At 35.3% G+C, this 25911-nt stretch overlaps 1 long non-coding RNA gene across 4 annotated transcripts; it reads right to left on the bottom strand.

The window, feature by feature from the left end:
* Nucleotides 1-20008: 20008 nt before the first annotated feature.
* On the bottom strand, nucleotides 20009-25422 carry LOC108454167 (uncharacterized). Of its 4 annotated transcripts, XR_008270629.1 has the most exons (6): nucleotides 25176-25422; nucleotides 24764-24926; nucleotides 24549-24655; nucleotides 24103-24466; nucleotides 20717-20829; nucleotides 20009-20380 (listed from the first exon to the last, which is right to left on the bottom strand). It is a non-coding gene; the product is annotated as an uncharacterized LOC108454167 (long non-coding RNA). The 4 variants fall into 4 exon arrangements; XR_001866676.2 differs by lacking the exon at nucleotides 20717-20829; XR_001866674.2 differs by lacking the exons at nucleotides 20009-20380; nucleotides 20717-20829 and adding an exon at nucleotides 22410-22779.
* Nucleotides 25423-25911: the final 489 nt, after the last annotated feature.

The following is a 25911-nucleotide window of genomic DNA, read 5'->3' on the forward strand; positions in this document are numbered from 1 at the left end:
GTCAGACATAACTTGTGTTGTATTCAACATCTCATGAGATTGATTTTGTTGTTTTTCCACTCTCTGGATCATTGATTCTGTAGCTCCGATATGGTGAATTTAGTTTGTCACTAAAAATAGGGTATTTAATACTTGTATGCAAGCATCACAACAAGGGTTTCAACATTCATCATTCTAATCAGGAAAAATAAGTACTTGGTCCATGTTACTAATGATCAGGTGTAAGCATTAGATTCAACACAAGAGAAGGAGGGTGAGGAGGCAGAGGCATTGCTCCCCCCACCACCAAAATGAGATCATTATTATTTAGATACTAAAATCTATAAAATTATAAGTTAATGCATGGTAAAGTTATAGTTTGACTCCCACAATAATGGAATTTTGATTTAATCATTCTAAAAATATGAAGATATAAACTAATATAATTATGAAATTGAATTTTATCTCTTACAAAAATGTGTAACTTAATCTCAATATGAAAAAAAAAATCTGGTTTCACCCTAGGATCTAAAAATGTGTCCGCTATATATATGTTTAATCATTTTCAAGTTTAAATATTACCTGACTTCTTGCCAAAAGAATTGTCACAATTCTCACAGTGGCATCCGTCAGAGCATCCAACTTTAGCCTAAAAATAAATGAAGAATATTTGTGCAATCAGATTGATTAACGGTAATTAATCCTATATCATATTTAAAAAGTTTACTTTTCATCAAAAAGGGAAATAATATAAAAACCATTTATTAAATATAAACTGTGAGCGTTGTCAGCTTATGTCTAACACTGATTTGTTCAATATTTTAAAGAGTTCTATTTTCATGAGCGAATCATATAACATATCTATGTCAAGGTGTATATTACATATAGATCTCGAATATAAATATTTAAAAAAAGTAAATTAGTAGCAACATAAGTAACATAGAGATACAAAGTTAAAACATACCCGATAGCACTCACAGTACTTTTTTAGGCATTTTGACCTCTTGCATTTGCATCCCCTTTTGTGCCTAGCTGATGGAGTGTTCATCAAGTTTTCATCACCCTGGCGCATAATTTCTCATATCAAACACTTATGAAATTACACAAATTTAAAATTTCTCATGTCAAACACTTAAGGAATTACACAAATTTAAAGGGGAAAATGTGTAAGATTAAAGAAGTTATAATTACAGTAACATTAGGAGAATCATTGGATGGGTTAACAATAGGTGGAGCAAATGCAAGAGGGTTACGCAATTCAATTTGATGTCGAATATCAAGAACAATATCCTCATAATCTGGCTTGTTCACACAATTCTCACATGCACAACAATCCTCGCAGTAAATTCCTGCTGCAAAGCACTCACAATAACTGCCAATCACAACAAACAACAAAACTCAACAGATGTACTCCGAACTCTTCATTTTTTTTAGCATCCTCTGGACATTGGGGGTATGATGTTCCAAACATCTTCTAAATAAATGAAGAAAACTTGAAAGAAAACTAAACATACCGATCTTGGATATATGCTTAAACCGAGTCCGAGTAACATGGTACTCAAGTGAAATGTTCTGTCTAGCATGTGAACTTACAGTTTCAAACATCTGGATCTTCTGCAGTTGCAGTGTTTACAGGCTTCAGTCTCATCTGGGGATGTTTTTCTATCCCTGAATTCAACAAATCCCACAGATAAAAAGCAATGTGAAAATCATTCAAGTAAAAAAACATTACGTAGACTTACCTCTTCCTTTTTGAGCTATCTTTGGATTTGGATAGTTGATCAACCTTGTCACCAAATTGTTGACAAGGGATTCCGATTTGATGAAAACATGACACTATCTGAGAATCTTCCATATTTTTTGGTACACAAACTCCATGGTGATCACTATCAACATGATCACCGACTCTCCCTGCTAGTGGGATCAACGGATCATGGCTTAATGGTAGAATATGAGATGGTACACAAGCTCCATGGTGATCACTACCAACACAATCAACAACTCCCACAATTGGTGAGATCAAGGGATAATGGTTTAATGGTAGAATATGATATGGAAGCTGCATCGACATGGCTTGATTTCCACCAAGGAAAGTGAGCTTAGAATCCAAACCTTGACCCACATGTTCCATAAATTCATCAGATTCAACATGTTCCCGAATGTTTTTAGATGAAATATCCAACATCTTATCCAACCTTTCATCATCGGAAATCTCAACCACGCCATCATTTGCATTATCACTAGTTTTTCCAATGGTCACTTCTGAGGCATTGAAACAAGCACCACATTGTTCATCATGTTGAGTATGATATTCACTATGTTTGATCATAAAATCATCTTGGTAGCAACCATTTGAACTTGACGCACCAATTTCATCACTATTAGCATACACAAAACAATCTTTAGTTATAAACAAAGTGATTAGTTGACTTCTAAAAATATTCTCGGTGAAAAAACACCACCTTTGAAGGAAGTTTAAGTTTATTGGTCGTTGGTGTATATTTAAATGTGGTGAGTTAAATAGTGAAGAATTCGATGTAAAACTGGTCTCATAAAGCCTTTGTTTATACAATGATGCTCTCGCTCTTGATGGCATTATAGGAGAGAGATCATTGAGAAATTCAGAAACAGGAGATTTCTGCAATAAAAACAAAGCTTTTACCAAGAAAAATATTATGTGTTTATTTATTTCTACTTTTAGGTATAGATGTTTGGAAAAAAAAAAAAAACAAAGGAAAATATACAAGCCAAATTGTCCTTACTTTTTCACAAGGAGTCAACACTTGTTCAGAAGGAGAGGTAGTAGGGGATGCCTCAATGTCATTTCTGTAAGACTCCATAGATATTTCAAAAAACTAGAGAGTGAGAGGAAGATAAAATGCCTACTTACTAGCTAATGATTGAAGAATTGATGATTTGCGAATGAGAAAGATGAGAAAATTCTAGATACAAATGGATTTACATAGACAACTAATTTTAAATTATTGCTTAGAGTTTTAACCAATCAAGTTAACTAAAAAGTATTTTAGGTTTAATTTTAAATTGAATATTTTGACTATTTTAATTTTAAAGATAAAATATCTTTTATCCTTTCATAAAATTTTAAAACATATTACTTATCCTTTCATAAAATTTTAAAACTTTAACTATTTAAATATTAAAGATAAATAATATCTTAAATATTTTGATTGTTTTAATTTTAAGAATAAAATATTATTTATCCTTTAATAAAATTTAAAAAATATTATTTATCTATTCATAAAATTTTTAACAGTTAAAATATTAAGGATAAATAATATTTTAAAATATTTTGACTTTTTAATTTGAATGATAAAATATTATTATTTATCATTTCATCAAATTTTAGAAACTATTATTTCTGTTTTCTTAAAATTTTCAAAATTTAACTGTTTAAATATTTTAAATATTTTGATAGTTTTAATTTTAACTGTTTAGGAAATGATAAATTAAATTTTAAATTTTGATCGTTCTTCAATTAATCTTTAATATTTAAACTGTTAACATTTTAAAATTTATTAAAGGATAAATAATATTTTACCCTTGAAATTAAAATAGTTAAAATATTATACATCTAAAAGTCCCAAATAGAGTCCTAGAGAGAGCAGTAACTGCTGCAGCTTAGGATGGAGGATAGTGGTGGTGACGATCGAGAGGGGAGGGATGAGATCTCTCTTCTAGTAAAAGAACTTATCTAGTTATCAGTCAAGGGTTCGATGGTGGTACCAAGTGAAAAACCTACTCTAATACGTACAATTTGGACAAAGAAACTCTACAACCCAGAAAGGTTTAGGGCACAGATAAAAAGTATATGGAAGACAAAGAAAAAGTTTGATATTCAGATGGTGGGGCAGAATCTATTTTTGATAGTGTTTGAACTAGAAGATCTTGAGACGATAATGGAGGGGAGACCATGGTTTTTTCAAAAAAGTGTTATTTTATTTGATAGATTAATGCAGTTGGTGGAAAGAGGTCAGATTCAGCTCACTTCATCGCCATTCTGGATAAAAATAGGTTCATGTTTACCAGAGTTTGATAAGAAAGATCTCTTGCATGCAATAGGTGTCACGTTTTGTGGGGTTATCAAATCTAAAATTAGTTCAGATTCGTGCCAACTTAGGATTAATTTGGATGTGCAGAAACCACTTCGCCGAGGTATTTTTGTCTCTATTGATAATATTAATAAATCGTGGGTTCCTTTTAAGTATGAGAAGTTACCAATGTTTTACTTTGGATATGGAAGAATGGGGCATGGGTTTCAAGACTGTCTTCAAATTATTCCTGTAAAAAAAAAAAGCAAAATAAGAGAGGATCCACCTTATACGTTGGCTTTAAAAGCAGAATCAAATTTAATTGGAAGAGAATGTAAAAAATTTAATGTTTTTACGAAGAAGGTGGGGGCTCAAAGCTCTTATACAGGAGGTACAAATTTGTTGCCAAATAGTACTAAAATACCAACAGGGGAAAAAACCAGATTTGGGGATTACAGTCGAATATGGAACTAATGGGAGAGGAGGAGGTGTTTAAGGAGCAAGAGGTTATACCAATACTAAAGGAAGATGAAAAGTTGAATGATAGCACTAAAAAGCAGGGTAGTAATTCAGATCTTGCTAAACAATCACGATGGTAAAGAATAATTCCCGTGACCACGATGATTCAAGAAAGGGCTGATAGTAACACGAGGAAGAGAAAATCTTCGGAAGTAGAAATCGATGTTTGTGGTATGGTAATTGAATATGAAGAGGGAAAGAAAAAATTAAAACAGGAAGGAATAACTGTTAGTGAAGAAGGCTTATCAGAAGCAATGATTGAAAATTCTGAGCAACTTCATAATCTAAAACTTTTGAGATTTACGGCTGCCAAGAGGCAAGTCGACCGGACGCAATGAAAAGTATAAGTTGGAATGTTCGTGGTTTGAGGAGTCCACGGGCAGTAAGAAGGTTACGATATTCTCTAAAAGAGCATAATCCCCATATGGTCTTCTTAATGGAGACTAAACTTGATAAGCAACGTATAGAGAAAGTTAGAAAGAGTTGTGGTTTTGTGAATGGAATTGATGTTGAAATGGGAGGGTACGCGAGGTGGGCTGTGTTTAGCATGGAAAGGAGATATTGTAGTTAGTTTAAAAAGTTTCTCAATGAATCACATTGATGTCATGGTTAAAGAAGAAGAGGATGAAGAAGAATAGAGATTCACGAGGTTTTATGGTTCACCCTATGTTAATAATAAGAATGATTCCTGGAATTTGCTTAAGAAATTTGGGCAAGAGCAGAATCTTCCATGGTTAGTAAGTGGTGATTTTAATAAGATCATTTATTCTTTTGAAAAAAGCGAAGGTATACCAAGGGTAGATAGAAGAATGGAGGCCTTCTGAGAGGCTTTAGAAGAATGCCAATTAGAAGATTTAGGCTATTCGAGGGTTTCGTTTAATTGGGAAATGGGGAATTTGCCAGAAACAAATATTAGGGAAAGACTAGATAAGGGAGTTGCAAATGATAAATGGAGGCATCTTTTTCCAACAGGTAATATCAAACATCTACCTTATTCAATGTCTGATCATTGCCCACATCTTCTAAATACAAAGAGTGGAAATAATTATGTGAGAAAGCCAAAAATTCAAATTTGAAGCGTGGTGGATCATGGAGGAATCGTTGGAGAAAGAAATTAAAGTATCATAGGAATCAATAAGAGGCACGATAATGGAGAAACTCAAGAGGTTACAAGCAGATTTAAAGGTATGGGAGAGATCAATTAAAAAATAGCGAGGCAGATTAAAGCAAAAGCTCACAAAGGAACTTGAAATGCTAATGGAGGAGGATAGGACTAATGAAACAATGGCAAAAATTGTTGATACTAAGTTTTGTAATAGCCCAAATTTACCCGGGCCCGTAAAAATAAATAAATATAATAAAAATAAAAAAAATAAAAATTTATTAAAATAAAGTCCATTTACAGTCCATTAACAAAACCCAAAACCCAATAGCCCAACTGATGACCCAAGACCCAATCAGCCTACACTACCCAATACCCGGTTACACTCAAGCCCAAGTGCCCAAGTGCTGCCCAAAATACATAGGGCCCAAGTGGCCCAATTCGTTAACAGGAGATGAAAGGCCTAAGGTTTGAAACCCTAGGCGCCGCAAGCACCCAACAGACGCGTCTGTTAAATCTCGCGATGACCCACCATCACAGCAGTGATTCCAGGCTCCGTATCACGCCATGATCGACGCCTGAATCAACGCCGGTGTGCCGTCGTCAGTGCCCGTTTATTACTATCCTCCTCGCTGGTACCCGCAAAAGGAGAAGAAACCACAGCAACCAAAGAAACAAACAAGGAAAGAAATCAAAGGATTCTTTCCTAAAATGTAACAGAGGGTTATAAAAACCCCTTTTTTTGATCTTTTGTAATACTACGATTTTTTTTGAATATACACAGATTCAATAAAAGAACACGATTTTGAGATATAAACAGATATACACATATACACAAGGGAGACGAACAGTTTCATTGTGGAAAAGGTGATTTAGTTACATTTTTTATTTACTTCCTGTTGTTCTACATGTATGAATTGTTTCTTTTTTAAAAAACATCAGTATTTAAAATAGGGAAGAGTTTACCTGTGTTTCGCTTGGAAAGACGAAGGTTTTTAACCTTCTGACCACCGCATACGGTGGCGCGTGGGTGTGCTACCCAACAATTGGAGACCGGAGCCCGGACTGCCCTTTCCTCTCTCATTTAGGAGAGTTTCAAAGTTTTTTTTTTTAAAAAGCAGTTTCTAAAATGAATTTTGGCCCAAAAAACTAAAATAGCATAATAGAAACGGTGTCGTTTTTGATAAATCTGATAAGTACCAAAACGGTACCGTTTAAACCCAGGATCTGCGTGTTGACCTGAGAACCGGATGAGATCCGCGTGTTTTCGTTTAAATGGGTAATTTCCCAATTAGTCCTTCCGCATTTTTAATCTTTACAATTTTATTTTGTTTTTATTTTAAATTGACCCCAATCTTCTACGATTAATTCAATCTAGTCCTAATGGCTATTAAAGCCTATTCTGGGAACGACATCGTTTTATGGGATTAAGGCAAATTGCCCAGTGAGTCCCTTGTAGTTTTGAATGCGTTCCAATTAGGCCTAAATTTTTTTTTATTTTAAAATTAGCCCTAGAACCCTAGTTTTATTTAATTTTAATCCTTTTAAATATTTTTTCATAATTTATTTATTAAATACCTTATATATTATTTATTTTTATAAATATTAGTTATATAAAATAATATATATTATTTTTATTTATATATTATTCATTATATTATTTTTATTATTATACATTTTATTTATAAATTTTATTATACATTATATGTTTTACTATATATATTATTCCTTGCATTTTTTTATTATAAATTATGTATTATTTTATTATTCATTAATTGTGTAAAATTTTAATTTTTTAATTATTATTAAATAATAGTATATATATTATCCTTATTTATATGATAGTTATCATATTATTATATTTCATTATATTTTTATTACATATCATATATTATTATATATTATTCCTATATTATCTTCCTTTTATTATATATTATTTCATTATTTATTATTTATTAGTATAAAAATTTAAATTTGTAACTTATTATAAACTAATACATATATTGTTATTATATTCTAATTTAACATCCTTTTTTATAAATATATCAAGCTACTATATTAAATAATATATATTTTTAAAAATTTTATTACTTATATATTGCTTAATATTTTTTTATTGTTTTCATTTTGTTTTTTTATCCTTCTTTTATTAGGTATTGTTTTAACACGCTAATTTCATCTTATAAATTATTTGTTATTTATCATGTTATTTATTTATTGTTATGTATTCACGTGCAAATTGATCATTTTATGTTATTATTTTAATAATATATTCGCATGAAATATTATTATATATGTTTAATATTCATTATTCTTGATGCTTTGTACTTTTGTATGAAATGATAATGTGTATAATCATGTCATTTATGATTATGTATGCATGAAATGTTAAAGCATATTGTGATTTATGTCGTATTTACCATTTTCCACATTATATTTGTATGAAATGTTAAACTATGTAGTTTAATTAATCCAATATTGATCTTTTGTAATAGGTTAAATGCATCAACATTTTTTAAAAAAATTTTATATTTCATCTAATCCAAAGGAATCTTAAAAACAAGGTAATGTCTTTTGTATGTAGGAATTCGAGAAATAGTGCCCTAACATGCTGGGTTGCAATTTCCCGTTTGTCTAAATATCTAAAGTATCCTTTTTAATAAACTTTGCAAATTACGAGATGATTTTTAGTTACGAAAGTTTAAGAACATCGCGTCCAATCATGCTGGATGTGATGTTCGCATTCTTTTGGGACAAAAGAATTTCGATTTTCAACTCAAATTGTTACGATTTTAAAAGAGATCTTATTGCTAAATTCTTTCAAGCTTTTGACATTAAGACAAAACTATTCAATTTGGTACCAATTTTGGGCGTTACAAGGGTGCTAACCCTTCCTCGTACGTAACCGAATCCCGAGCCCGTTTCTCATAATTTCGTAAACCAAAATGTTTTATAAGGTGATCCAATTACACTTTAAAAGGTTGGCGGCGACTCCCATTTTCAAAATACCCTACCCATTTAAAAGGAGGTTTCGACAGCTTGGCGACTCCATTGGGGACCAATAAGAGAGTCAAGCCAAGAAATTGATTATTTTCTGTCTTAATGTCGGAAGTTTGGAAAATTTTACATATATTGATCTTTTTACATATGTTTGCTGCATATGGTTGTTATCTTGTTTTCAGACATTGCATTTGCATGACCGCTGTGGTCGCACCCCTAAGTGGGAGTGAGAAGCTACGCTTTCGTGAGGTTTTCACCTCCGTATGAGCTAGTGGATTACTTCTGGGATACTGCACCTATGTCTTCGTGAGATTTTCATCTCCGCATGGCCATAGGGAAATGTGTCCCCCTGAACTGAACTTGATCTATATGAGCCTATAATGGGTGAGGACCGAGGAATCTGCTAGTTCAAGTACCTTTGCTTTAAAACTAAAACACATATAGTGAGCTTTAAGTGCTTACCCAAGGGAGTAGAGTGATAACCTTTAGTAAGCTATCCTTATAAGTGCTTGTTTGTTATACTTTCATATGATACTGATTTACTTTATTTTGCTATCATTACATGTCACTCAACATTTAAAGGTGTCAATTCACGGTTCGATTTCTAGATTAGAAAGTTTTATAATGAGGAACGAATATCTTGATAAAGTGGAGGACAATGTCTCTGTTTGTACCTGGTCAGAGAAAACCCAGTTAGAGAAAAGAGATAGTATTACCGAGGGGTATACCTCAGAGTTATAGGACTTCACTCGTATTAATTCGACACAGAATGAGTTTTGGGAGTTGAGAGACATTTGGGCCCAATGGGATGACGAGGCTAAACAGCTTTTCTATCAGAATTATGGAGATCTTCCCTATTTGCTAGACATCAAGGTAGATAAACATCTGTTCCGAGCTATGGTACAGTTTTGGAACCCTGCCTATAGTTGTTTCACATTTGGAAAGGTAGACTTAGTCTCTACTTTGGAGGAGTATACGACCTTGCTTCGCTGCCCAAAAATTCAAGGTAACAAAGCTTATGTTAGGGCTGCTAATCCCCCAACTTTCATGAAGAAATTAATGATGATTACAGGGGTGAGTGAACAGTGGGCCGCAGCTCGAATCCAACAAAAGGGTGATAGCAAATGCATTCCGTGGGCAGGTTTGAGGGATTTGATATTGGCACACCCAGATGTGAAGAAGAGGGCTAATGTCTTGGCCTTAAGTATGTATGGATTGATGATTTTCCAAAAAGCGATGGGGCACATAGATGAGGTAATTACAGATTTATTCGATCGAATTAGTAAATAGAACACACCTGTGCCTGCAATCCTAGCCGAGACGTTTAGATCCTTGAGTACGTGTCGAAGATCTAGGGAAGGTAGATTCATTGGATGTGCACAGTTGTTGTTAGTTTGGTTCCATTTTCATTTTTGGAGGGTTGATAAGGTTCCTTCCCGAGTGTTCTTTAAAGATTATTCTCCACTAAAGGAAGCAACAGCTACACCGAGAAGGGATGACATTACAGAAGAAAGGTGGATAGAAATACTTCAGAACCTCAGAGAAGAAGATGTTATGTGGAAAGCCCCTTAGATGACTCCTAGCGAAATCCTTTATCGTTGCGGGAACTTTAACTGAGTACCTCTTCCTGGAATTTGGAGGGTTGTTGGTTATGCACCATTACTTATCCTAAGGCAATACAAGATAGAGCAGTTTATACTGGCAACACAAGGGCTAGCTCAGAGTGACTTCTCATATAAAGGGGATCATTATAAGAAGAAGATACTAGAAATCTCCGAGGCTTAGAAGAAGGTTTTTTGTATGAAGATTCTGACTAAAGGACCGACGATAACTTTTGAATAAAAAGGGTGGTTTAGTAAGAGAGTCAATGATAACATCCCTAGACCGAGTTTGGAGGCTGCTCGATCAATAGATGAGAATTTACAAGTGATTCCATTAGAGTTAGAGGTCATAAAGCAAGAGTTCGAAAGGAAGAGTTTGGAGCTTGGAAGAAAGATAGAGAGGCTCGAGGAGAAGGAGATGTACTTAAGTTTAGACGTCGAAGTTCAAAAAATCGAGGTCGAAAAAGTAAAAAAAGAAAAGAGGAAGATTGAAGAAGATCGAGATGATTTGAAGACACAGTATAAGAAGACACAGCTATCATTGAAGAGAGATAGATTGGGGAAGTCTTCAAAGCAGTGGCAACAAGAGGTTCAAAAAGAAAGAGCCAAAGCCGAGTATTGGGAGAAGAAGTTCCAAGAGATGCAGTCGCGTAATCAGGCCCTAGAGAAGGAGAATCAAAGATTAAAAACTAAGGTAACTGAGCTGGGACGATCCCTTCATCATCACCAAAATCGTAACTCTGCGGTCGAGTTAAAAGCATGCCTGGATAAGATCGAGAAAATGAAGCACAATATTAGAGGGTTGGAAGCAGCACTATAGGACTGTGAGCTACGGATTGAGTAGCTCGAGGTAAAAGAAGAACATTGGAAGGGAGAGCTTCACCATTTTCAAGATCAAGTCAGAGATAATGACGACCTCATGGGAGAAACTATAGCACAGATTCGAGAGGTTGCTGATCATTTGCAAGACCTGGCGGCGCAAGCTAATGTGTTAAGTACAAAGTATGAGTTAGTGTCAGATAGAGGTCTAGAGTTAGCTTCGTTATTGAATAGGGTTAAAACTTTGGGCCTGAGGGAAAAGGCGTACTTGTAATCTGTTTTGTGTAAAGATTTTTGTTTCTTAAATAACGTTTTCTAAAAGAAATTGAATCAGAATTGATATCTTTTTACATTCATGCATTTGCATCTCATCATATCATATGCATCCAAATTTATAGAAAGACCCTAATTAGTTAAAATTAATAGGGAGAAAGAGAGTAAGAGAAAGAAAATCTAGAAGCAACACATCCTTACGGTACACACACTAAGTCAAAGAATATGGATCAAAGACTTGAGCAAATTCAGAAAGAAATGCAGGAGTAAATTACGGGAGTAATTAGCAAAAATCCAACAGGAGATGAAGGATCAAATGTTGGAAGCTCAAAGGAATATGATGGCTGCGATGGCTCAGTTGTTGAGGGGGACAACAGATAAAGGAAAGGCCCCTATGACTACAACTGAGGAGGATAACGAGGGTCATCCTCTTGGTTTTACTCCGCCTCATGTGCAGACTCAACCTTAGACATATCCCCGAGGGCCGTCTGTCACAATAAGGCCTCAACAGGAACAAGTCGATGCTAGAATACCCATTAACTTTCAAACTAGTTCGGGATTCAACCTTGGAGACAACCCTGCCAATCCAGTTATACCTGATCTAGATGTAGCTGAGAGGGAAGACATGAGACTCAAATCATCAAGGTAATTAGAGAAACGTTGCAGATGGTTAGAGGAGAAATTTAAGGCGCTAGAAAACGCTGAAAATCGTCAGGGAATTAATGCTAAGGACTTGAGTTTGTTCCTAGATTTGGTGCTTCCCCATAAGTTCAAAATGCCAGAATTCGAGAAGCACAATAGGACTACTTGCCCAGAAGTCCATATCACCATGTTCTGCAGAAGAATGACTAGTTATGTAAACAATGATCAATTATTGATCCATTATTTTCAGGATAGTTTGGTTGGGGCAGCAGTTAAGTGGTATAATCAATTGAGTCTTGAAAGGATCGATTCTTGGAGAGACTTAGTGCAAGCTTTTATGCGGCAATATAATCATGTGACTGACATGACTCCTGATAGAATCACTTTACAAAATATAGAAAAGAAGCCTAATGAGAGCTTTAGGCAATATGCATAGAGGTGGGGGGAGGTTGCCATGCAAGTTCAACCACCGCTCTTAGAGAAAGAAACTACCATGCTGTTCATCAACACTTTAAAGGCCCCATTCATTACCCACATGATTGGAAGTACCACCAAGAGTTTTGCCGATATAGTTATGGCGGGAGAAATGATTGAGAATGCCATAAGAGGTGGCAAGATAAAGGGCGAAGCTACTAAAAGATCGGCCTTAAGAAGGAAGGATAATGAGGTGAATAATACGAGTAGCTATAATTCAAAAGTGGTTACGGTTAGTCAGCCCAGAATAACTACGGTTAGGCAACAAGATTCTCAAAAGTAGGGATCTGGTTTGAGACAGAATTCTGAAAAGGTCTCATTTACGCCTATCCCAGTGACGTAACGGGAGTTTTATCAAAGTTTATTCAATGCGCATGCAATAGCCCCTTTTCATTTCAAACCGTTACAACCCCCATATCCCAAATGATATGATGCAAACACCAAATGCGAGTACCATGCGGGGATATCGGGGCATTCAATTAAAAATTGTACTAGTTTTAAGAAGGCAGTGGAAAGACTAATCAAGATAGGGGTCGTAAAATTTGACGACACCCCTAGTACAGAGAACCCATTGCCAAATCGGTGATCAAGGGGTAAATGCAGTTGGGGATACGGGTATCAGAAGGATTAAAGAGGGCGTGTCCGAGGTAAGAACGCCGATAAAAATAATTTGGGAAGAAATGGTGAAAAGAGATATGATAATCTCTAAAGAGAGGAATAAAGGAGCAATGGACTACTGTGAGTTTCATGCTGAAGAGGGGCACGAGATCCAGGAATGCGACGAGTTTAAGGCCTTGGTACAAAGCTTTATGGACAATAAAGAGCTAGAATTTTATGAAGCTAGCTCAAATGAGGGACATATATGCACATTAAAAGGTGCACCGAAGAATCAAAACCGGCCGAGGATTATTATTTCTTTACCAGGAAGTAATGAAGTTGAAACACCAATGGTACCAAAAGTCATCATTCATAAACCTGTTTCCTTTCCTTATAAGGATAACAAGAGGGTACCCTGGATTATAACTACCATGTGTCAATGCTGGAGAATGAGGATATAGCTAGTGCTTCTAAGGAAGCTCAAGGTGAGGGTCTTTACACACGTAGTAGGAAGCGCTACGATGCAGAAGGCGTCAAAGTTGAACCTGCAAAAGTAAAAGTTTTAGACAAAGGAAAAGGGACCGAGACACTAGTTAATGAGCCAGTGAAGGAAGAAGAAGCCACAGAATTTTTAAAATTCTTAAAACACAGTGAGTACAGCATGGTTGAACAATTGCGCAAACAACCAGCTCGTATATCAGTGTTGGCTTTGCTTCTAAGTTCAGAGGCACACCGGGAAGCATTAATGAAGGTGCTCAATGAGACTTATGTTACTAAAGATATATCCGTCAACAAGTTGGATCAATTGGTTAGTAACATAAGTGCTGACAATTTCATCTATTTCAATGATGATGAAATCCCACCTGGTGGCATGGATCAGCTAAAGCTTTACACATCACCATTCGTTGTAAGTGGTATACACTGCCAAGTGTGCTTATTGATAATGGATCAGCATTAAATGCCTTACCGTTATCCACATTGAACAGATTGTCCGTAGATAGTTCTCACATAAAAACATGCCATAATGTAGTGAGAGCATTTGATGGCACGGAAAGAAGGTCATGGGAAGAATCGACATTTCTTTGATGATTGGGCCAAACACGTATGAGGTGGACTTTTTAGTGATGGACATCAAGCCCTCTTACAATTGCCTGTTGGTGAGGCCTTGGATACATTCGGCAGGAGCGGTGCCCTCATCTCTACACCAAAAATTGAAGTTAGTAGCTGATGGACGGTTGGTCACTATAAATGCGGAGGAGGACATTATAGCGATAGTTACTAGTAGTGCACCATATGTAGAAGCAAACGAGGAGGCAATTGAATGCTCTTTCCGTTCATTAGAATTCGTCAATACAACATTCATTTTAGAGGGGAATGAAGTGCCGGTGCCCAAGATATCCAGAACTACAATGATGGGTTTGCAAATGACAACGAGAATAGGAGCCTTGCCAGGAAAAAGATTGGGAAGATATCTTCAAGGAGGGATTCAAATTCCAGAGTTAAAGGAGAAGAAAGACCATTTTGGTTTGGGTTTCAGGCCAGATCGAAAGCAAATGAGGAGGGAAATAGAGAAGCGTCAAGAAAGGAGAAGGGCGCGTTTAAGCGAAAAAGAAATAGAGTGGGAATCGATGACATTCCTCCATATATCCTAAACCTTTGTATCAGGAGGGATAATTGACCCTAAAGGAAGGTTGCTTGAAGAAGGAGGTTGTTACATCAATGCCGTGTATAATGAAGAGTCTGAACGAGGAAACCTTGAGGGCATTCGCCCTTACGAACCGGGAAGCTCTTTGAATAATTGGGTTGCAGAGGAACTTCCTATAGTTTTTAAAGATTCTTCAGAGTAATTTCCAGAACACTCTTATTGCTCTAAAGCCTAGGAGTAGTAAGATTTCATTTGTAAAATAGGCTCATGTTCAGATATTTACATTTCAATAAAACGTAACTTTTGTTATCAATTCAAATGAATATTCTATACCATTCAATATTCTTTTAACCTTTACATTCTTTCATTTTATTCATAACATAAAAAAAAAACGTTTCAAAAATTCATTTATTCTTTGTACATTCTTTCGTACCCCGTAGGTCCCTAGATATCAATGACATGAGCACTGATATTACAAATCCTAGATTCTCTTTTGAGTAAGACATGTGTTTAGAAGGACTTTAGGATTTTGAAGACGACAAGGATTGCAATATGTCTCTAGATCTATTGAGAATGGTGAAACAAGAGGAGAAACAAATCCTACCCCGTGAGAAAAAGGCAATAGAGAATATAGCCTTGGGGGAAGGGAAGAAGGTGAAAATTGGCACACATATTTCTAAAGAAACGAGACAAGGCCTTGTTGAGCTACTACGGGAATTCAAAGATATCTTTGCATGGTCATATGAGGATATGTCGGGTTTGAATACTGATATCGTAGTATATCGCCTCCCCATAAGACAAGATTGCAAGCCAGTCCAACAAAAATTGTGAAGGATGAGGCCTGATATTGTGCTGAAAATAAAAGATGAAGTTAAAAAGCAGTTTGATGGTGGATTCCTACAAGAGGTTAAGTATTCAGAATGGGTGGCCAACATTGTGCCTGCCCCTAAGAAGGATAGGAAGGTACGAATGTGTGTTGACTACAGAGATCTGAATAAAGCTAGCCCAAAGGATACATTTCCCTTACCGCACATCGACACTTTGGTGGACAATGCAGCGGGATATTCATTGTTCTTCTTTATGGATGGCTTCTCAGGGTACAATCATATAAAGATGCATCCTGAGGACATGGATAAAACCACCTTTATAACACTATGGGGCACCTTTTGTTACAAGGTAATGCCCTTCGGACTAAAGAATGCAGGGGCAACATATCAAAGGGCTATGGTGACCTTATTTCACGATATGATGCATAAGGAGATTGAGGTGTATGTTGATGACATGATTGCTAAATCTCGAACAGAAATGGAGCATATTGAAGTCTTAAGGAAGTTGTTCCTAAGATTAAGGAAATTTCAGTTGAAGCTTAATCCGGCAAAATGCATCTTTGGAGCTAGGTCGGGGAAGTTACTGGGCTTTGTGGTCAGTGAAAAGGGAATAGAAGTTAACTCAGACAAGGTTAGAGCCATACGAGAATTTCCTCCACCACGTACTCAGAAGGAAGTTCGGGGTTTTCTTAGAAGATTAAATTATATTGCTCGGTTTATTTTGCAATTAACCGAGAAATGTGATCCTATATTTTGCCTCCTTAGAAAACACAACCAAGGTACTTGGGATGAGGAATGCCAGAATGCTTTTGATAAGGTTAAGCAATACTTGTTAAATGCTCTAGTGTTATCTCCGCTTAGTCCAGATAGACCATTAATTCTGTACTTATCAGTGTTTAGTAATTCTATGGGATGTGTGCTTGGCCAACATGACGAGTCGGGAAGAAAAGAGAAGGCGATATACTACCTCAGCAAGAAATTCACAGAGTGTGAAATGAGATATTTCGCCAATTGAGAAATTGTGTTGTGCTTCAATCTGGACGACTCGAAGGTTGAGGCAATATATGTTATATCATACGACTTGGCTAATTTCAAAACTTGATCCATTAAAGTACATGATGGAGTCAACAGCACTAAATGGAAGAATGGCAAGGTGGCAAATATTACTTTCAGAATTTGACATAGTCTATGTAAGTCAAAAGGCTATAAAAGGAAGCTCGATAGCAGAATTTCTAGCTAGCAGAGCTCTAGAAGATTATGAGCCATTAAGCTTTGATTTCCCTAATGAGGAGTTGATGTATGTGGCAACTATTGAAGAACGTCCATGGAAGATGAACTTTGACAGCGCATCCAATGCGGTAGGAAATGAAATTGGGGCAGTCTTGGTATCCCCAAATAGTGATAATTATCCATTCACATGTAAATTGGATTTTGACCGTACGAACAATATGGCTGAGTATGAAGCATGCATCATGGGGATTCAAGCGGCCAGAGAGCGAAAAATTAGAACTCTGGAAGTATATGGAGACTATGCGTTGGTAATATACTAGCTTAGAGGTGAATGGGAGACAATGGACCCCAAATTGATTAATTATCGAAAGGTAGTTGTGGAGTTACTTTAAGAGTTTGATAACGTCACTTTCAGTTATCTCCCACGGGACGAAAATCAGATGGCGGACGCTTTAGCGACATTGGCTTCCATGATTAAAGCAAATAAACAAGAGGATATGAAACCAATTCAGATGAGCATTTCGGAGGTTCCAACTCATTGCTGTAACATCGAAGAAGAGGAAAAGGATGACCATCCGTGGTATCAAGATATATTACGGTATGTGAGAAATCGTGAATATCCTGAGAAGGCAACTGAAAACGACAAAAGAACTTTAAAGAGGTTAGCCTGCGAATATATGCTAGAGGGGGATATCCTTTATAAAAGAAGGAAAGATCAGATACTTTTGAGATGCGTTGATGTTGTAGAAGCTAAACAAATCTTGGAAGAAGTACATGAAGGAGTTTGTGGTACACATGCTAATGGCTTTATGATGGCAAGACAAATCATGAGGTTTGGATACCATTGGTCTACTATGGAAGGAGATTGTATCAGTTATGCTAAGAAATGTCATAAATGCTAGATATATGGAGACAAGATCCATGTACCACCTTCACCCTTACATGTTATGACTTTTCCATGGCCATTTTCCATGTGGGGCATGGATGTCATTGGGCCAATATCACTAAAAGCTTCAAATGGGCATCGTTTCATTTTTGTGGTCATCGACTATTTCACAAAATGGGTAGAGGCAGCTTCTTATGCTAGCGTCACTAAGTCAGCAGTAGGGCGATTCTTGAAAAAGGAGATCGTTTGTCGGTATGGAATGCCTGAGAGGATCATATCAGACAATGCATTGAACTTGAACAACAGCACGATTATGGAAGTCTGCAGCCAATTCAAGATTAAACATCATAATTCATCTCCATATAGCCCAAAGATGAATGGGGCAGTGGAAGCTGCTAACAAAAACATCAGGAAGATAGTGGGGAAAATGACTGAAACCTACAGAGATTGGCATGAGAAGTTACCATTTGCACTCTTAGCTTACCGAATGTCCATCAGAACCTCTACTGGGGCAACTCCTTTCTCGTTGGTTTATGGGATAGAGGCAGTGTTACCCATTGAAGTTGAAATACCTTCTCTTCGAATTTTGTCGAAAATAAAGCTAAATGAAGCAGAATGGGTTCAATCGTATGGATGCCGAATTAGAAAGGGTCGTATGCTGTAAAGAAGGCTTTCTCTGGAGGTGCTCTGATTTTAACAGAAATGGATGGGAAAAGTTTACCCAATCCAGTGAATTCAGACTCAGTCAAGAAGTACTTTGTCTAAAGAGAAGGAAAAACAAGGTGAAAACCCACAAAGGGCGCTTTGAGATTTCTAAAAAAAAAAAATAGAGAGGCCAGGGTGAAAACCCGCAAAGGGCGCCTTGAGACCAAAGGGATTTTGAGTTGAAAACCAGAAAGAGCTGCTCAAATATTCGAGAAACATGCGGTGACTTTGCTACACCGGATTTGACAAGAAATGAAGTGTGTTACATACCGGGGCATCAACGAAGTACTTTGGATCTTCTAAACACATGTTAAACTCAAAATAGTCTTTATGGAATTTGTGTACAGAAGCTCAAGCTGTGATATGTTAAACATCGAATTTTTGTTCTGATTACTATCTTTAGATTCTTTTTCTTCTCAAAGATATGTTTTCGGATTAATTTCTTGTTGTACTCTGATGATTTATCTAATTATTCCCAAGATCAGATTATTTATCTTCTAAAGTATGTTGTATTGAAATAATGATTGATGAACTAAATATTTTTACAAATGAAGTTTTGCATATTACTCTGGGAATTGCTAGAAAATATAAGAAACTAAAACAGAACAATTGTTTGAAGAATTCCCATGAGAAAAGGTCAGAAGTGCTCAAGGAAAATTGTTTTTCAGTCCAAAGGATGATTGGACAATTCAAACGATTCAATCGTAGGAGAGGATCGCCTAAAATGGGTCATAACGTTCGGAGAATGGTATAATAGGACTAATTTGATTCAAAACACATGAACGGAGTATGATTGATACTTTGAGTGAAACTTTGATAGATGAACGAGTAAAGACGTCCGAAATAGGAATCATTTTCATAACATTTTGCATAATTAGGAGCATTTGGTTCATTTCAAGCATGGCATTGTAATCATCAAGCATGAGTGCATATGCATTCTACAGGTTATGTCCTTTAAGAGACAATATAGATCGAAAATAGCAGATTTGGCGTCTCTATATTGTCAGAAAGCAAATCGAAAAGAACAGATTTGGTGTCTCTGTATTATCAGAGAGCAGATCGAACATAGAAGATTTAACGTCTCTGTATTATCAGAGAGCAGATCGAAGATAGCAGATTTGACGTCTCTGCATTGTCAGAGAGCAGATCGAAGAGAGCAGATTTGACGTCTCTATATTGTCAGAGAGCAGATCGAAGATAGCAGATTTGGCACCTCTGTATTGTCAGAGAGCAGATCGAAGATAGCAGATTTGGCACCTCTGTATTGTCAGAGAGTAGATCGAAAATAGCGAATTTGGCGTCTCTGTATTATCTGAGAGCAGATCGAAAATAACAGATTTGGTATCTCTATATTGTCAGAGAGCAGATCAAAGATATCAGATTCAGCGTCTCTGTATTGTCAGAAAGTAGGTCGGAGATAACAAATTTGGCATTCTTGAGTTTGCAAAAAGCAGGTTGAAGATAGCCAATTTGACATTCCTGAAACTATCAAAATGCCTTTGAGGAAGATGATCAAGATTTCAAGATTTGGCCAGGTCGGGCAAATTTGATCCTTTTGTAATCTTTGCTCTATTCCTGTTACACAGTAACAAGCAAAGAGCGGCAGCTGTAATAGCCCAAATTTAGCCGGGCCATTAAAAATAAATAAATATAAAAAAAATAAAAAAATAAAAATTTATTAAAATAAAGTCCATTTACAGTCCATTAACAAAACCCAATAGCCCAACTGATGACCCAAAGCCCAATCAACCTACACTACCCAGTACCCGATTACACTCAAACCCAAGTGCCCAAGTGCTGCCCAAAATACATATGGCACAAGTGGCCCACTTCGTTAACAGGAGACAGAAAGGCCTAGGGTTTCAGAAACCCTAAGCGCCGTAAGCACCCCAACAGACACGTCTGTTCGTCTCGCAGTGACCCACCATTAATGTCGTGATTCCAAGCTCCGTATCACGCCATGACCGACGCCTGAATCAACGCCGGTGTGCCATCGTCAGTGCCTTTTTATTACTAGCCTCCTCGCTGGTACCTGCAAAAAGAGAAGAAACCACAGCAACCAAAGAAACAAACAGGGAAAGAAATCAAAAGATTTTTTCTTAAAATGTAACAGAGGGTTATAAAAACCCTTTTTTTTTATCTTTTGTAATACTACGATTTTTTTTTTTTGAATATACACACAGATTCAATAAAAAGAACACAAATTTTACAAATATAAATAGATATACACATATACACAACGGAGACGAACAGTTTCATTGTGGAAAAGGTGATTCAGTTACATTTTTTATTTACTTCTTCTTGTTCTACATGTATGAATTGTTTCTTTTTTTAAAAACATCAGTATTTAAAAAAGGGAAGAGGTTACCTGTGTTTCGCCTGGAAAGGCAAAGGTTTTTAACCTTCTGACCACCGCATACGGTGGCGCATGTGGCGCTTGGGTGTGTTGCCCAGCAATTAGAAACCGGAGCCCGAACTGCCCTTTCCACTTTCCACTCATTTCAGAGAGTTTCAAAGTTTTTTTTTTAAAAAAACAGTTTCTAAAATAAATTTTGACCCAAAAAATTGACTTAAATAACATAATAGAAACAATGTCGTTTTTGATTAATCTGATAAGTACCAAAACGACACCGTGTGTTGACCCAAGAACTGGATGAGATCCGCGTGTTTTCATTTAAATGGGCTAATTGCCCAATTAGTCCTTCCACATTTTTAATCTTTACAATTTTATTTTGTTTTTATTTTAAATTAACCCCAATCTTCTACGATTAATTCAATCTAGTCCTAATGGCTATTAAAGCCTATTATGGGAACGACATCGTTTTATAAGATTAAGGCAAATTGCCCAGTGAGTCCCTTGTAATTTTGAATGCGTTCCAATTAGGCTTAAATTTTTTTTATTTTAAAATTAGCCCTAGAACACTAGTTTTATTTAATTTTAATCCTTTTAAATATTTTTGCATAATTTATTTATTAAATACCTTATATATTATTTATTTTATAAATATTAGTTATACAAAATAATATATATTATTTTTATTTATATATTATTCATTATATTATTTTTATTATTATACATTTTATTTATAAATATTATTATACATTATATGTTTTACTATATATATTATTCCTTGCATTTTTTTATTATAAATTATGTATTATTTTATTATTCATTAATTGTGTAAAATTTTAATTTTTTAATTATTATTAAATAATAGTATATATATTATCCTTTTTATATGATAGTTATCATATTATTATATTTCATTATATTTTATTTATATTTTTATTACATATCATATATTATTATATATTATTCCTATATTATCTTCCTTTTATTATATATTATTTCATTATTTATTATTTATTAGTATAAAAATTTAAATTTGTAACTTATTATAAACTAATACATATATTGTTATTATATATATTTAACATCCTTTTTTATAAATATATCAAGCTACTATATTAAATAATATATATTTTAAAATTTTTATTACTTATATATTGCTTAATATTTTTTATTGTTCGCATTCTTTTGGGACAAAAGAATTTCATTTTTAACTCAAATTGTTACGATTTTAAAAGTAATCTTATTGCTAAATTCTTTCAAGCTTTTGACATTAAGACAAAACTATTCAATTTAATACCAATTTTAGACGTTACGAGAGTGCCAACCCTTCTTCGTACGTAACCGACTCCCCGAAATATTTTATATGGTGATCCAATCACACTTTAAAAGGTTGATGGCAACTTCTGTTTTTCTACCCATTTAAAAGTAGGTTTCAACAAGTTTTATCTAAATATGGAAATTGATAAAGACGAAGTAAGGGCAAGGGCAAATTAGCTTACAGCAAGGGACAAGAATTCAGCCTTTTTTCACAGGTTTGCCTATTTTCAAAGACGTAATAATAGCATAACTAGCCTAGAACTTGATAGAGGAGGAGAGGCTACTGAAGCAAGAGAGATCAATGAAGCTGCTACGTTATATTTCCAGAAGTTGTTTATGTCAAATGGAGTTAGAGACCTTTCTTATCTCCAAACGAGTATTAAAAAAAATATTTCGCCAAATATAAATATTGCTTTATTGTCAACTTTTACGGCAGAAGAAGTGTATGAGGCCTTGAAAGGAATGGGACCGACTAATGCACTAGGACCTATGGTTTTCCAACACTTTTCTTTCAGAGGTATTTGCATATTGTAGGTGAAGAAGTAACTTCTGTTTGGAAATTTAAAATAATGTTCGTTTTGGCCCTGTCAACCAAATGGATATTGTGCTGATCCCAAAAACCTAAAGCCTCAAAAATCTAGTTAATTTTAGACCGATTAGTTTGTGTTTTATCCTATATAAAGTGGTGGCAAAGACAATTGCAACTTGACTTCAAGTAGTAATTGGGAGATGCATTGATGAGGCCCAAAGCACTTTTGTCCCTGAAAAGTTAATTTTTATAATGTTAATTTTTGATTATGTGCTACTAGCTTATAAGGTCTTGCATATGTTACAACAAAAGTGTACAGGGAAGAAATGATATATGGCAATTAAGTTGGACATGAGCAAAGCCTATGATAGGGTTGAATGCGATTTTCTTAAAGAAATCATGTTGAGAATGAGTTTTTCAAAAGAATGGGTGGAGCTAATTATGAAATGCATTACCCCTACATCGTATACAGTCAATACAAATAGAGTAAGAGGAAGAAAATTTCAAGCAACTAGGGGCTTATGTCAAAGAGACCTTCTAAGTCCTTTCCTTTTTCTATTTTGTAATGAGGGACAATCATCTTTGATGAGATTGGCAATGAAGGACGGCTTGCTAAAAGATGCAAAGACTAGCAAAAAAGGTCCAGAAATTTCACACTTACTCTTTACAAATGATTGTATTTTATTTGGGGAAGCATCAAACAGGGGAGCAATGGTGTGAAAAGGAATTCTGAAGGAGTACGAAAAATGTTCAGACCAATGTGTAAATTTCAATAAATCTACAATCTTTTTTATCTCGAACACTTCAGAAGAAAAGAAAGAAGTTGTGTCTATCTTGGGGGTAAGAAGTTCAACAAATTTGGAAAAGTATTTGGGTCTTCCTAACACGGTTGGTAAGCAAAAGAATGAGTCTTTTCAATATCTCAAAGAAAAGGTTTATACTCGAATAGAAAGGTGGAGTACCAGAGTATTATCACAAGGAGATAAGGAAGTATTTATAAAGTCAGTGCTACAAGCTATTCCAACCTATGCTATGTCTTGTTTTCTTCTGCCAAATTCTCTATGTAGAGAACTAGAAAGTATTTTTGCTAAATTCTGGTGGCAAAAAGCCCATGGAAAAAGAGGGATTCATTGGTGTTATTAGAAGTACATGTGTCGACCTAAAGAAGAGGGTGGCTTGGGTTTTAAAAACATGGCACAGTTTAATGTCTCACTTCTAGCTAAGCAAGGGTGGCGAATTTTGAACAATCCAAATTCCTTAATTGCAAAAGTTTTAAAAGCAAAATATTTTCTGAATGTTAACTTTTTAAACTTGTGGTTGGGTAATAACAGTTCGTATACATGGAAAACATCTAGGCTGCTAGTGGCACTTTAGAAGAGGGACTATGCTGGAAGATGGGAAAGGGCACGACTATTTCAGTTATTAATGACTTATGGATTCCAGATGAAAAAAAAGTCAAATTAGCATCTTCATTTAGTAATTTGAACGACTTTAAGGTTGCTGAGTTAATTGATTCAAGTAGCAAAACATGGAAAAATGAGTTGATAGAGTCTACCTTTCCGGAGGAAGTAGCCGAGAAGATTCTTAGCATTCCGTTGGCAGAGGAACCTCATGAAGATTTTTGAGCTTGGAATGGTGAGCCATCGAGAGAGTACACAATGGGTAGTGCCTATAAACTATTACAAAGTAACGAAGATGATCTTAGAGCTTACGCTTTACAAACCGACTATAAGGAATTTTATAAAAAAACTATGGCTTCTCAATCTACCTCCAAAAATAAAAATTACAGTCTGGAAAATATCGTGGAACTATCTACCCAGACGAGTTAACATGTTACAAAGGAAGTTATCGAATACTACAATATACCCCCGGTGTGAAAGTGGAACAAAAGAATCTAGACCATCTATTCCGTGAATGTCCTGCTTCAATTTTAGTATGAAAAGAGTTATCATGCTAGATGTTTTTACAAGAAACTCACTAGGGGTTTTTACAGTGGCTAACCTGGTTATTTTTGCAGAGCTCTCCATTCCAGTGTAGGATTCTTTGCTGTGCATTATGGGCAATCTGGGGAGACAGGAACGCTAAAGTGCATAAGAAGGCTAGTAAATCTGGAAAAGAAATAGCGAGTTTCGTTAATAGTTACATATCAGATATGAATGAAATTGATAAAAGAAAACCACAAATCCCTCTTGCTGTTAGAAAGTGGAGGCACCCACCTGAGCAGATTGTGAAGATTAATTTTGATGCAGCATATGACGGGAGAATGCGTCAATCGACAATGGGGATAGTGGCTAGAAACAGTGAAGGAAATGTTCTGTTATCGTGTTCAGAGATCCATCAAAGAGTTGCATAACTTTCGCTGTTGAAGCACTCGCGTAACTGAAAGCGACTCAGATCGGTATTGAAATGCAATGGGAAAAAACCATCATTGAAGTAGATTCATTATCAATAATAAAAAAGTGAAAAGGGAGAAGCTCAGATAAATCTTTGGTAGGTGCTTATATCCATGATATTCATCAGTTACTATTAAAAACTAGGGAATGCCGATTTGAATATATCCCAAGAACAGAAAACAACTTAGCGCATATTTTAGCAAATGAAACGTTGAGGAACAAGAAGGAAACCTACCTGATAGGAAGCGTTCCAGAATCTGCAGCGGAGCAAGAGGAAAGGGATAAGGTGAGAGAACCAAATTGAAGTTTCGAAGAAGAAAATAAAATGGGGGAGTTTGAAAAGGGATATGAATGGATTTGATGGAGAACACCCCCTTGGGAATATGGAAGCGTCTTAATGAAGAAATCTCAGATGAAGAGACAAGACGGCAACAGAGCAGTTTTTAGATTGGCAAGAGAAATGATGTGGTCAATGCAATTCTAGTGACTTCTGATTTTATTTTTTGTTGTGTTTTATTCGGGCCATAATTTAACTTTGGGCCTTTTTTTTTCGGGTTATTATGCTTTTAGGCTTGGTTAGTTTTCCCTTTATTTTATCGGTTTTGTTTGGTCCATGTCTTATATATGAGCTCCTTTATGTTTTGTTTTTCCAAATTTATTTTTTGTATTATCAAATTTATTTTAATAAAACCGAACCTGATTATTAGTTTAAAAAATAGTTAAAATATTAAAAAATTTATACCCTAAATCATAAGTCTTAAGTTTTAACTCTAAATCCTAAATCTTAAATCTTAACACTAAACTTTAAATCTTAACCTTTAAGCCTTAACGTTGAACCCTAAACTCTAAGCCATAAGGCATGAGCCCTAAACTCTAATATTTGAACCTAAAACACTAAACATTGAGCCCTAAACCTTAAACCATAAATCATAAACTTAAACTCTAAGCCATAAACGTAAAATTTTAAACCT

Source organism: Gossypium arboreum, chromosome 9 (assembly GCF_025698485.1).
Source record: "Gossypium arboreum isolate Shixiya-1 chromosome 9, ASM2569848v2, whole genome shotgun sequence".
Taxonomy (NCBI): Eukaryota; Viridiplantae; Streptophyta; class Magnoliopsida; order Malvales; family Malvaceae; genus Gossypium; species Gossypium arboreum.